Here is a 13,780-nt window from a genome sequence, read left to right on the forward strand (position 1 = left end):
GAACTTGAGTTAGAAGAGGAAGTTCATATTAGATTCGAGATCATCAAGGAACATAACAGCCACTTCAAGAACTCCAAGGTAAGCCATCATATTCAACCAATGCTTTAAAGTTATATTTTTACTGGTAAGAGACTACATAAGATACAAGTTCCTTTTCACATGTCGGCATTAGATGAATTGAATTGATATATTTGTGGTATGAATGCAATATGTGAATTTGTGAATTGATTCTCTTATGGTTTTGTCTTGACTTGTCATATTCTTGTTTATTGCTTAATAGAACAAGACTTGATGAAACATAACATGAGTATAAAGTATTTTTCCCATAAGTTATGTCAAGTTGGGGTTCCTATATATGCATGTTAAGCATAAAGTAAAGAATGTGCGCTTATTGTTTATGTGTCACACTTAGTTCTTGTGTTGTAAAAGACATACTCACTTGCCTAAGAGTATTAGAGGTCTCATAATAGAACTATGGGTGCTGTCAAACACGAAGTTCCTAAGTTGCCAAAGGAACAATGAAAGAAACTTTGATGGAACAAGACAGGTAAGTTCCCAGACCGTTTACACCTCACTTGTTTAAATTTCAGAGGGAACTAACCTATATTTTAGCCAACTTTCAAGCATCCACGTCATATATCTTCGATCGCAACATTATTCTACAACTTTAAGTTGTGTGTCCGTGTTGCATATACTTTAATTGTCCCATATTCAGAAAATCGAAGATTCTTATTCACCCAATTCAATTTCCTCTTTCCGTTCACACACTTTTACTTCTTATTCTTGATTCCCATGTGCTCTAAGTTTGTTGATCATCTTTTTATGATTTGATGAAACATGAAAAATGGTGATTATATTTTGAGGGGGAAGTTGAAGATAAATAAAGAAGTAAGTACTTGAAAAGGAAGAAGAATGGTAAGGGACTCAGGGGGAATAAGGCAGGAACCAAGAAATCAAAATGGTTCAGATCTGGTTGTGGAACTCAAGTGTATGAGTAAGTAATATCTTCATTGATTTAAAAATGTGTTATTCCAGGAAAGTATGCAAAATTTGTATAATGACACCCTTTTAAAAAAAAAAAAATAATAATAAAAAAAAAATAAAGAAAAGAAAAGAAAAAGAAAAGGGTGATCAAATATTTAATTTCCTAGATATCTAAAGATGAAGAATATTGACTTTGATGTGGAGTACTCGTATACTTGGTGAGCTAGTGAAGGAACAACACAAACGTTGAAGGAACCTGGCTATGATGAAACTGAAATCTAGCTATTTAAGTTCCAGTATGTAGAATGTTCCTCAAAGAAGTTGGTGGTAGAAGTAAGGGAATTTGGTTATCAATTGGTAAGATGAATATGTGTTGTGTTTAGCAGGAGGTTCAAGAGTATGAAATGAAGAACAAATGTGGTGAACCTTATCATCTCAAAAAGTCTAAACGAAGAGCACAAATTCCACCTCATGTTCCCTCTACTTATTTTGTTCCATATGCTTCTTTATATATCCTTTGAATTTGCGCTTTCATTTGTCTATTCATACAGTTCATTCCTAACTTTTTAGCTCTGATCTTTACTTGATTCTTAACCTCTTATTTGTCAAGTTCAATTAAGGGTTTTGAAGTTGGGCCTTTGGATTGTGAGTTGGAAATTAGTGTGAAAATGGCATCCGTGTTTGAAAAGTGAGTACCTTGAGGCTTTTAGGAACAACAAGTGTTTAACCATTATATATTTACTTATTATATGGTGGTAGGTGTGACATATGACTTTAAGTGTGTATAATTTACAAAAAACAAACATGTGGAACAATACCCTTTTTGATAATGACAAAAGGGGGAAGAATATGTATGATGCTTATGGTATGCAGTAATTAAGTCTAAAGTTCTTACATCATGATCGTTGAAAGTATATATATATTGAAAATGATGTGTATTGCTAAGTTCCTAACTATGTTAAGTTCCTGTGTATGTTCTTAACTTGTTCATAAGTTATTTCCTTGAAAAACTAAGGGGGAATAAATGTACAACAATTATCCTTTAATATGTGATAAGCATCATTAGTTTGTCATCATCAAAAAGGGGGAAATTGTTGAGCAATTAGGTTTTGATGATTATAAACTAATGATGATTATCTATCTAACGTGTATGTTAAGTTGTGCATAGAAAGAGCAAGTTATGTTTGGAACAGGATACAAGGAACCTGAGCAATGACAAGTATATATATAAGGAACTTGAGCAATATAGGATAAGCAATAGAGGAACAAGAACAATGATAAGTGTTACGGTTGATAAGCATGATGATGGCTAAGGAACCATGAAGGTAACTATGTAAATAGGTGTTTACATATGTTAGCTTCACGAGGTAAGTATCCTATACATATATATGTCATGTATGTGTAGGAGTCTTTTAATTTAGTTTAGTTTTCTTTACTGTTTTTATAAATGAAAAAAACTAACCTTCTGAGTTACTTTGTTATCCTCAGAAGTTTGCTCAGTTTGTCATCATTAAAAAGGGGCAACTTGTTGACCCTTATGAGGTTTTGATGATGATGTTAAGAATTGAGCAAACTTCCATTTAATAAGGATTTTCTAGTGTTGTGATGTTTGCAGGTTCAGTAAGCGTTGAGGGCTGAAGTAGGAACTGAAACAGAGGAACTTTAGAAGATCCATGAGGATACAAGTAAAGTTAGAAGAAGAGTTCCAGAAATGGAACTTCCAGAAGTTTCTTAACAGGAACTTCAAAACGGGTTGTAACGACCTGGTTCTGGTGTAATGCTGGGGCAAACCCTAAGATCCAGAATATATCAAGACTACAGGATTCCAGAACAAGAGTTTCAGAGAAGCAACATGAAGACAGAGAAATAGAAGTATATTGCTCTAGGATTCATGTAAGTATGTTGGACATAAAAGTCGGTCTGGAACAAGTCTATATAGAACCTAGGTGAACTCCAAACAGTCAATGAAATTAGAGTAACTGACTTGTCAGGAACTCGGAGACTGTCAGAGTTCAGGAACCTAATAGGAACTTAAGTGTGCACGTTGTTAAAAGTCGGTTTTAATGATATATATATTTATCTTATACGTGCATATCTTTTAGGGATTTGGTTTTACTGAATAAAGATATTTATCTTCTAATAAATCCCTTTTGGAAAAAGATAAATTTTGTTTAAAAAGTATTTTTAAACTAAAAGATAAGATTGGAATAAAAGCTGATTTTATGCTAAGTTTATCTTATTATTATTGACAGATTTTATTCTTAACAAAAAGATATATTTTCGGAAAACTTGTTTTTAGAAAATATCTTTTAAACTTATCTTTTCAGAAAATCTATCTTTTTCAAGATGAAATGAATAATTCGAGTGTACTATAAATATGCTCATATGTATTCATTCAAAGTTGAGGCTGACGAAGTGTAGTGGTCGTGCTTAATGGTTTTAGCCTTCACCACGAAGCTAAGTCAGTTCTCCTGGTCAAAGTTCCTATCAGGTTTTGGTTACAGTATGTCCAGTGAGTTCCAGACAGGTCTCGAGTGTTCAACATATTAGTTTTATCTCTTTATTCATAGATATGTATTTAGGGATATTCAATGAGATCTTGTAATGGGAAAAAGGGTTTTTGAGTGTTTTGTATTTTGGGGTGAGATTGTGAATTCTCTTAAATTCACACAAGTGATGAGTTTGAAATCTCGTAAAATTCGAGTGGTAGTTAGTCACCCCGAGTGTGTCTTGGGTTGCAAGTGGGAAAAAGGAACCTGAGTGTGTCTTAGGTCGAGAAAGGAACCTGAGTGTGTCTTGGGTCGAAAAAGGTGCCTGAGTTTGTCTTAGGTCTGATAGGATAGGTTCTTATCAATTAGCAAGTGTCTTAAGAGGAACTTGCGAAGCAAAGGTCTGTGTAATAGGTTGTACTAGGAGAGTTGCCTATTATAGTGGAATTTGTTTATAAGTCCCAATAGGGCCGAGGTTTTACTTCCAGTTGGGCACTGGATGGTTTCCTCGTAAAACTTGCTGTGTGCTTTAAGTTCCTTTACGCTTTAATTGTTTATTTCCGCTTAAGTTCCGCTATTGGAACCTACTACCATTCACCCCCCCTCTTGTAGTAGTTCATCTAAACTAACACCGAGGCATCTAATCATGTTACATGTAATTTTATGACGCTTAAAAATGTGAAGAGAATATAAAATTGAGTCTCGTTGGTTTTGCGGATGGGAAATCTGCTAATGGAGATCAATTAGGGACGGTAATTTTGTCGGGAGGATAATAACTTGATAATGTGTTTTATGTTCCTCAATTAACATGGAATTAATTACTTTCTATGACTCAATTGAATGATGAATCTAATTGTACGATGCAATTCACTAATAAAATATATACTATACACGATCCGTAGACGAGGAGGGTGATTGGTGTGGGTGAACGCGAGGATGGACTGTAATTATTTTGTGGTGTCCCTCAAGTGAAGGTTCTAGCAGTAGATGGAGATTTTTTGTTTGACTTACGACATTATTCAGAGTCGGTATTGAGATTGATCATGAATATGAGTATTTCTTCTAGAAAAATAATAAAGCTTGTGATATCGATGTTTGTCCTCGTGCAAAACAATCTAGATTTTGGGCGGGTTTTAGATAGATTTTTCCGGGCCAAAATCGGGTTAGGCCCGGCACAACCCGAATTTTAAAAACTTTGGGCGTGCTTGGGAAACCATTTTAATAAGATTTTTATTTATTTATTTATTTATTTTTTTATTTTTTTTTGCCTGGCCAGAAAAGGCCGCATGGCCTCACTATACATTTTGGGCGGGTTTGGGCATGAACTTTTTGACCCAAATGTTTGGCCCGGTCTGACCAGTGAAACAGGCTTATTTTTTAACACTTATCTTGGCCCAAACCTGGCCCGATCCACCCAATGATCACCTATAATTCGTATTGAACACCTTCCTCGTGTGGTGCTCATTATTTTTTAACAATTGTTGATGATTTTACAATAGGTGTTTGGATTTATTTATTGCAAAAAAAGGATGATGTTGAATTAATGTTTTTGAATTTTGTTGCTATGGTAAACGATAGATTGATCAAGTAATTAATTAAAATTGTGAGAAGTGATAATGACACGAAGTTTAATTCCTTGAAAAATTCTTTTTTTACGAATGACGTGATTTTTGAATCATCATGTCTAGGAACACAAAATGGGAGAGTTGAACGAAAACACCAACATAATTTAAATGTGGCATGGGCTTTAAGATTTCAAGGGAATTTGCCATTGAAATTTCGAGATGAATGTGCTTTAGCGGCATGTCATTTAATACATTAAACCCCTGCCCCATTGCTTGGAAATATAACACCATTTGAGGTCTTTTTTAATAAACCACCATCATACGAGTCGATTGGAGTAATTTAGTTGTCTATGTTAAGCTCATAACCAAAAGAGTAAGGGTGATAAATTTGCAAGTCGAAGTAGGAAGTGTGTGTTTTTAGGTTCATAAAGAAGGGGTGGAGACTTTTTTTTTATTTCGAAACTGAATAACTATTTGTATCCTGTGATGTGAGATTTTTTTAGAATATTTTTCCGTTTGATAGATGTTAGTCATGATGAGGGGTTCCGTGTTACTTCTCGGGTTCGTTGGTGATGATGGAAATGGAGTGATCGATGATGAGGAGCTGGGATGGTGATGTAAGGGCAGCCATGAGCGGATGATAACCCGGCGGGTGCTGGCCTCGAGGGCTAGCAGCCACGACTAGCCCTTGCCCAGCCCAATGGAAAGGCAATGGGCATTGTGTGTAAGCAGCAACAACCGCATCAACTCACTGCTTATCTTGTAGCAAAGCCAGCGGGTGCTGGGTTGGGTAGTGAGTAGCATCAACAACTAAGTTCGAGTGAGAGAGAGGGAGAGCTAGAGCTTAAACAAGACCATGTAGTTGGTTGTGAAGGTGGGGAGGATGTTGAGGAGCTCTAAAAATGAAAACATGCTAAGATATTAAACACAAAATATTGAGACTTTGTGACACACACGATCCGGAAAAACTGTCCATTGTCAAGTGCACGAACTCCTACATCATCTTCCTCAAGTACTGCTTATCCTCTCACATATTTTATTGATTGTAATTGTGTTTCGGAGAAACATAAAAAGTATACTGCATCAATAACAGTAATGCATGAGCAAAGCCTAAATCTTTCAAAGAGACAATGAAACATGCAGGTTGGAGTGATGCAATGGCCAGAGAAACAAGACCTCTAGAGGAACATTGTAACACCCCCAAATTAAATTTGAGTCTTTTAATACAATAAGAGTAACCTTTTTAACTTTCAAAATCCTGCCATCGAATTTTGAAGTGTTACTGCTACACTTATTTTTCGTAGAAAATAAATGCAAAACAAAACAAAAATATAATTTAATAAACTAAATGGTCTAAGTGGTGGCAAAATAAAATAGTCATTACATCCAAACTGTAAAACATTTATACAAAAAAGTAATTTTCAGGAAAATAAATAAGTTTGGAAGTAAACTAAATTGTCATAGCTACGTGATTATTCTGAGGTCTCATCACACGTAACTGAGTACCCTCTTATTACCTACCTGCAAAATAAATCAGAAACAAGAAAAGAGAGACAAATTCCCAAAATCATATAAACTTAGTAATTCCAACTCCATCCCGTAAAATAAATGATCTTAGTTCGAAAACATTTTATACATAATACAATTACATAGACATTATAATATTAAATCATTATCAAATTGTCACATAACACTTTATTACTTATGGTTAAAAAAGGGGAAGAGAGCGCTAGTAAGTCAGGACTACTCCTTGTCACCACCTACTTTACAAAGGGTCGCGCGTAACCCTAAATGGCCATGAAATAAAAACAGCATGTCCCTAGTATGCATACCCCTCACTAATACCTAGTGATTAGGAGGAAGACTAAACAACGATATATGTTAATTATTCAAATTGACTAGTAGCAACCATAACTACTAGTGGGCAACCTGTTCTTCACCCTTTTGGGTTTCATTTCCCTTCTTAATTTCAATGTACATTTTAATAGATTAAATTGTCTGATCACATTACACACAAGTATTGCACAAATCAATTTAATCCCAAACAACAATATTTCAATTTCATTATTAATAGAACAGAGTCATTCTCCATGACATATTAATTATAATTATTCATTGTCAATTAGGCCTTGGAGACCATAAAATACATATATAATCATTCATCCAAATTCCAAAATTTAATTATTCGAAAACTAATTAATACAATACCAATTAATCGAATTTTCGAAAATACTATACTAGTACACAAAAAATATAAAAAGTATCAAAATATTATGGTATCATAATATCATACTCATCACATGTAATCACATAAGCACATATATATTTAGCACACAGTAAACGAAAATAATTTCCTAATAACGGGATGCTAAGATGATATACATTGGAAATTACCTTGATCGTGCGTAAATCTCAAGGTATGTAAACTCCAAAACGTTCACCTAATAACCTCCTTTGTCTACAAATAAATGGGTCCAAGTTAGTCTTAGATCGAAATAGCTAGACAACATTGCTAATATTTAATGCCCATTAGCAATGCTTCAAACAAATTATTAAATAAACATACTTACTGGAAAATTTGTTTGATTACTTCGGCCTCGGAGCCATCTTCCACAAGTAGCCTAGACTTCAAAAACTCATAAAAAAACACCCTAAAGACCATAAGTCCACTGCAATTTGTGTAATCAACACTACCAAGTAATATCTCTGGTGCTCTATATTGGAGTGTCACTGCCTATAAAATCAACGGAAACACAATTATATTTCCCAACTAAACATTTCAACAACCAAAATTACAATATAATACCAAAAATACAAACCTATGGGATATGTGAACCACCAATAAATTTTAAAGAACCAATATCAGCTAGCTTTAGCCTTTTTTCTCCATCTTTAAGTTTTTCAATTAAAATATTCTTTGGTTTCACATCTCTATGTACGATTCCTTTCTCATGCAAATATGACAGTGCAATAAGAATTTGTTTCATATTTTTCTACAAAAAATAATTTATGTTAGACATTTTAATATGTTTTTTTGATAATTGATTAAAAAGAATAAAAATGATAAGAATAATACCTTTATATTAGAAGGAGATTGATAAGCTTTTGGGTTTGTCATCAATGAACATTATAATTATTAGAGAGATAGAATTTCACCTAACAATATTTTCATGTTGGGTTTCCATTAGCATAGACATTTCTTTGACCAAACTTTTAGTAACTTCATTATTCTACAATGCAATCACCTTCATAGCAAATTGTTGTTGCTTCTCCACATCAGTAACTATGAAGACTGCACCATAACATTTAGCAGAGAAGAATCTAGCATCTTTTATAAGTGGATTCAAATTATAAAAATTAACTTGATTCAAATAAAATAAATTTAATTATATGAATCATTAAAAAAACATTTAAATGCATTTTTCTAATGACTTACAAAACAAATATAATTCAATGAGAAACAAAAATGTATTTTGTTATGAAAATAATTATAGGCACAATTTTGTTTTATTAATAATTAATTCGGTGTAGATTAATGTTTTCTATGTTTATATAATTAATACGGTAACTCTAACATATTTATATAATATTATATATATTTAATTCAAGTTTGTGTAATCCATCGGTGTTATTGTTCAAGTAAAATTAGTTATTAAAATATAAAATATTAAAATTGTTTATGCATTAACAAATTATGTGAAATTATTATAAAATAACAAATTATGTGTAACTTCGTAAATACTATATATATCTTACATAGCTAACTCATATAATTTTAGTTGAAGACAAGCGGGGAAATTGACCCTGTTGCTTTGAACTTAGATCCGTTCATGAGATCCACTGCCTATGAAATCTACAATTTCATATTATTTTTTCATTAGTGAAACTTTTTTTTCTTCATCATGTTGTTGACTTTTGAAACCTCCGTTTTTAATTTCCTTAATTTCTTGTTTAATTTCTTCAAGTTGTTCCAAGATCAGTGATTCTATTTGTTTTTCCATCTACAATGAAAGAAACAAGTATAAATAGCAGAGTAGAGAATGGTTTTGGGTGGGGAGAAAGATAACGTGTGAGTCCTGCTGAAAAGACTAGTCCGTGAGTCATTTTGATAAATTAAAATAAAATAATTAACTTTACTATTCAATTGCAGTAGTCACATTTGATAAGTAAAAAAAAGAATAGCATAAGATATGATTCTGAAATATCATCTAAATAATTCACGTTCCATTTTCTAGTTTTCCTCTATAAAAAATACACTAAACAATTGAAAATAACTTTAATTACAATTTCACTCACTAATTTCACCCAAACATATATACATTACAAGTATGTGTAGACACCCATTTGTGTCTCCCCAAAACCAAACCCAGTGATGAATGCCTTTCACGTCGAACCGTTATCGGATTAGGTGAAAGTGGTTGAAAGTCAAGTGTTGCGGTTTAGTTTTATTAAAATTCTCTTCTCTCTGTTTTTGAAAATAACTCTATTTATTTGAAAATAGCCAAACCGGTTTAGTTTGGTCCATGATTAAGGTCCAATAATGGTGTAGTTGGATGGGGCTCGAAAAGACCTTTCCAACGATATATTATAAGCCCGATTCCGATGAATATTGAGAAAGTTATGGACAATATACTAAACTGGGCCCGGTTAATTATTTAAATACAGCCCAATGATCTAGAGGAGGGCCTGATGTTAATTATTATTCCTAAAATTATTAGGATTAATTATAATTTTCTGGAAGTTTCTAGAAGATTCTTTTTAATTCTAATATTATTAGATTTAATAATTAATTATTTTAAAATAGACTTTTTTTTAGAGTAAAATATTATTTTGTTATCTTAAAAATATGTATTTTATCTTCTGTACGGATTCCGTAGATCAAGTTGATTAAAGATCGGATTCCGCGTGAAGAAAACGCGCTAATACAGGTTGTCGCCAAACGACAAGTCTGTTGCCGCGCGACAGACCCTGTCGCCTCGCGACAGAGTCGATTCCTGGCGACATCGTGTAGTTTTATTCCTTATCAAATTCTATGTTTTTCCGGACTATTTTCCTTATAAATAGGGTCCGAATTCCTGTTTTCAGAATCAACAATTCTCTTTCAACTTTTATCAACTCTCACTATCAATTCTCTCTATTCTCTCTCTTGAGCAATATAGCTTATTCTTTCTCCCTCTCTTTTTAAACCAACCTTTTTACAAACAATATTCCGCATTCACAAGACTTAGAGTCTCTTAGCCAAGTTCGAAGTTTCCTTCGCCCTAGACGTGAAAGGTTGATAATTTCTGAGGGTTTGGTCCAAAACTAGTCTAAACTTTATTTATTTCACTAGTAGAAAATAAGTGATGGGAAGCCCCAAATGGCAAGCGGTTTTAAAAATTCGCTTGCCATTCACCCATTTTTTTTTAAAAAACCTGTAATATTAAATGGCAAGCGGTTTTGGCGCGAACCGCTTGCCAATATATATAATGACAAGCGGTTTGGGATTGAACCGCTTGCCATTAGATTTATTGGCAAGCGGTTCAACCCCAAACCGCTTGCCATTTAAAAAAACCCTAAATCCGCGCCCCCCTTCTTTTATTTCTCTCTCCCCTCTTTCTTTATTCTGCTCTCTCTCTCTCCTCTTTCATTTTGGCTGCTCTCTTTCTCTCTCCTCTTTCTACTCATGTTTTCCCTCTCTCTCCTCTTCTCTTCCCTCTAATTCACCTCTTTCTTCTTTCATTTTCTCCTTTTTTTTGTTCTTTCTGATCTCATCAAATTCGAACATAACCGGTAATTTCGAGGATAATTTTGAGCAGATTTCGAGGATAATTTCGAGCAAATTTTGAGCCAATTTCGAGCAAATTTTGAGCAAATTTTGAGCAAGTTCGTGCATGCGTGTGGGTGTTCAAGTTTTTTAGGTCAAATTCGACCACGAAAACTCTAGATCTAGAGTTTTCATGGTCGAATTTGACCTTTAAAACCATAATTTGAAGCCAAAATCGGTGGTTTAGATGGTCATGGTGGGTTAGATCGGTGGTTTTTATTATTTATTTCGATTTTAGTTTTATTTTTTTTTAATTTGATTTTCGGTGGTGGTCGTGGTGGGTGGGGGTCGTGGTTTGGGTAGGGTCGTGGGTGGAGGTCGTGGTTTAGGTGGGGATCTGGTTTGGTGGGTGGGGTCGTGGTTTCGGTGAGGGGTTTTTCGGTGGGTGGGGATCTGATTTTGGGTGGGGGGTCGTGGTGTGGGGTGGTGGCTAGTGGCTGTCGTCTGGTGGTGTGTGGTGTGTGGTGGTGACTGGTGGTGTGGGTGGTGGCTGATGGTCTTTGGTTGTTGAAAAGCATAAATTGTAATTGTTATTAATTTTTTTGTTAATTTATTTTTTTGTGATTGAAAATCAGAAATTGTAATATTATAACAATTAATTAATAAAAATATTAATATTTTTACATATGGTTTGATTATGTCTCAATTTAATCGAAAAAAACCAAATAATAATAATAATAATAATAATAATAATAATACCCCTAATGGGCAGCGGTTTGGCGCTTAAACCGCTGCCCTTTGTTTACAATTGGCAAGCGGTTCTGAACCGCTTGCCATTTCAATGGCTATTGGCAAGCCCCCCAACAGGGAGCGGTTCAAAACCGCTTGCCATTGGGGGGTTTGAACCGCTTGCCAATTTATTTTTTCTACTAGTGTTTTGATTTCAGTTTAATTCTTTAATTATTCTTTGATTTTCATTGAAGTTACTATTTTGTGTATTTTGTTATTAGAAAGAGGTACGAGGCTTCAAAGTAAGTAGATTAGCTTACTTCCTATTTCTTTCACAATGTAGATTGCATGCTTATTATTGTTTATGATTCCTAGTATCATGTTAGGATGCTTTTAATGCTTTCTAGTATCATGTTAGGATGTTATTTTATTGCTTTCTAGTATCATGTTTAGGATGCCTTTACTCTTTCTAATATCATGTTAGTACCATGTTAGGTTTAAAGCTTTGATCTTTATTGTTTAGTGGCATGCTAGGATTTGTTATTAATCTTGTTAGTATCATGCCTAGGATCTTGCTATTATATTTAAGCTTTATTATATCATGTTATTATCATCGTTATTATTGTTTATTGGTTATGATGCTTATGTTGCTTGATATTATTTATTTATTGTTATTGCTTGATCACACCTTTTATGATTGTTAAAGGGAATTTGTACTTGAAATCACGCTTAATAAGATAATTATTAATTTGGTTTAGGCTAATGTGATTTTAACTCAAGTGATCGCCAATAATAGTATTATTTGTGCATTAATATTCAACCAACATAGATAAACAGGGTAGGTTTAATATAATGTTTGTATGTTATTCGAAAAGCGCACATGAATACGAGCAGAACAAAGTAGAGGCCTATTTTATAGGGCGGGTCCTTTCTTTTGTAGATTGGATTCGTACCCTCATCCCCGGACCCTATTTGGTTCAAGACCTTATGGAGTAGTTGATGGTCCTTTTGGATTGTCTTTTGGGTTTACAAGTTCCTAAAACTTGTTGGCGACTCTTTTTGCTCTTTTTCTTTCCCTTTGGAACGCCACCATACTTTAGTGTATGATCACAGTGGGGTTCAAGTTTGGGGTTATCATAATGCTTGAAATATTCCCTACAGTATGCAATTAGTTTTTGAGAATCATAGTTCGAAACAAAAGAGGTGGAGGACTACCAGGATGCTGAAAGGAGAAAATTAGCAAAACATAAAGATCCCCTATAACAAACTCTAACTATTTCAAATTTTCAATTAGTACTAATCTCTTGTTCTTATCTTTTGTTAATAATCTGTTAGTCTTGGTCTATCATTCGCATAGTTAGTGTATATATTTTACCTTGTTAATACTCTAGATTTTTAGCTATTATACCTACTGTACGCCTATTTAAAGGCTCTCAATATCTCAATGGAAATCATCAAGCTTCCTAATTCTATAAAACCACCAAACCAGCATAAAACTGTAGCTAAAAGTAGAAAGATAAAAGCCGAAATAAAGAAAACATGAGGAGGCAATGAGGAGCCTATAGCAGACCCGGCGAAAGCAGGAGGATCTTGAATGATCAAATTCAGCACAAATCCACAAACTCAATTCAAATTACAATATTACACATGCTATTGTAGTTATATTGTGGGAATTTAGAAATCAAACTAAAAAAACTTCAAGAATTTGAGAATAGGATCCTCAATTCAAATTACAATTTTACACATGCTACAGTAGCTAGATTGTGGGAATTTAGAAATCAAACCGAAAAAAATTCAAGAATTTGAGAATAAGGGCCTGTTCACATTTACTGAACTAAGCTGAATTGAACTGATTGGAGCTGAACTGAACTGAACTGAGGTGAAACGAATATTTTATGAGAGAAGGAAATTAGGAACTGAATTGAAATTAAGCTGAAGTGAACAAGCCCTAAGATCCTCAATTCAAATTACAATATTACACATGCTAAATTGTAATTTTTGCTAATTGAATGATAACTTTTGTCAAGATCCTAAAATTTGAGCAACTATTAAGCGATTTTCTATAATTGGGGGAATTTAGAAATCAAACCAAAAAAACTTCAATTATTTGAGAATTAGACCTCAACTATTAAGATCTGACTGCAATCGCACCAAAAATCGTGAAGAAATTGCTCAAACATCAGCCAAAACTAATGCAATCTGCATCAAATTGCAATGGAAGAGAGCATGGATTCCAAAAACAAATGATTTGCAGATGAGAAATGACA

Source organism: Chenopodium album, chromosome 12 (assembly GCF_948465745.1).
Source record: "Chenopodium album chromosome 12, dcCheAlbu1.1, whole genome shotgun sequence".
Classification (NCBI taxonomy): Eukaryota; Viridiplantae; Streptophyta; class Magnoliopsida; order Caryophyllales; family Amaranthaceae; genus Chenopodium; species Chenopodium album.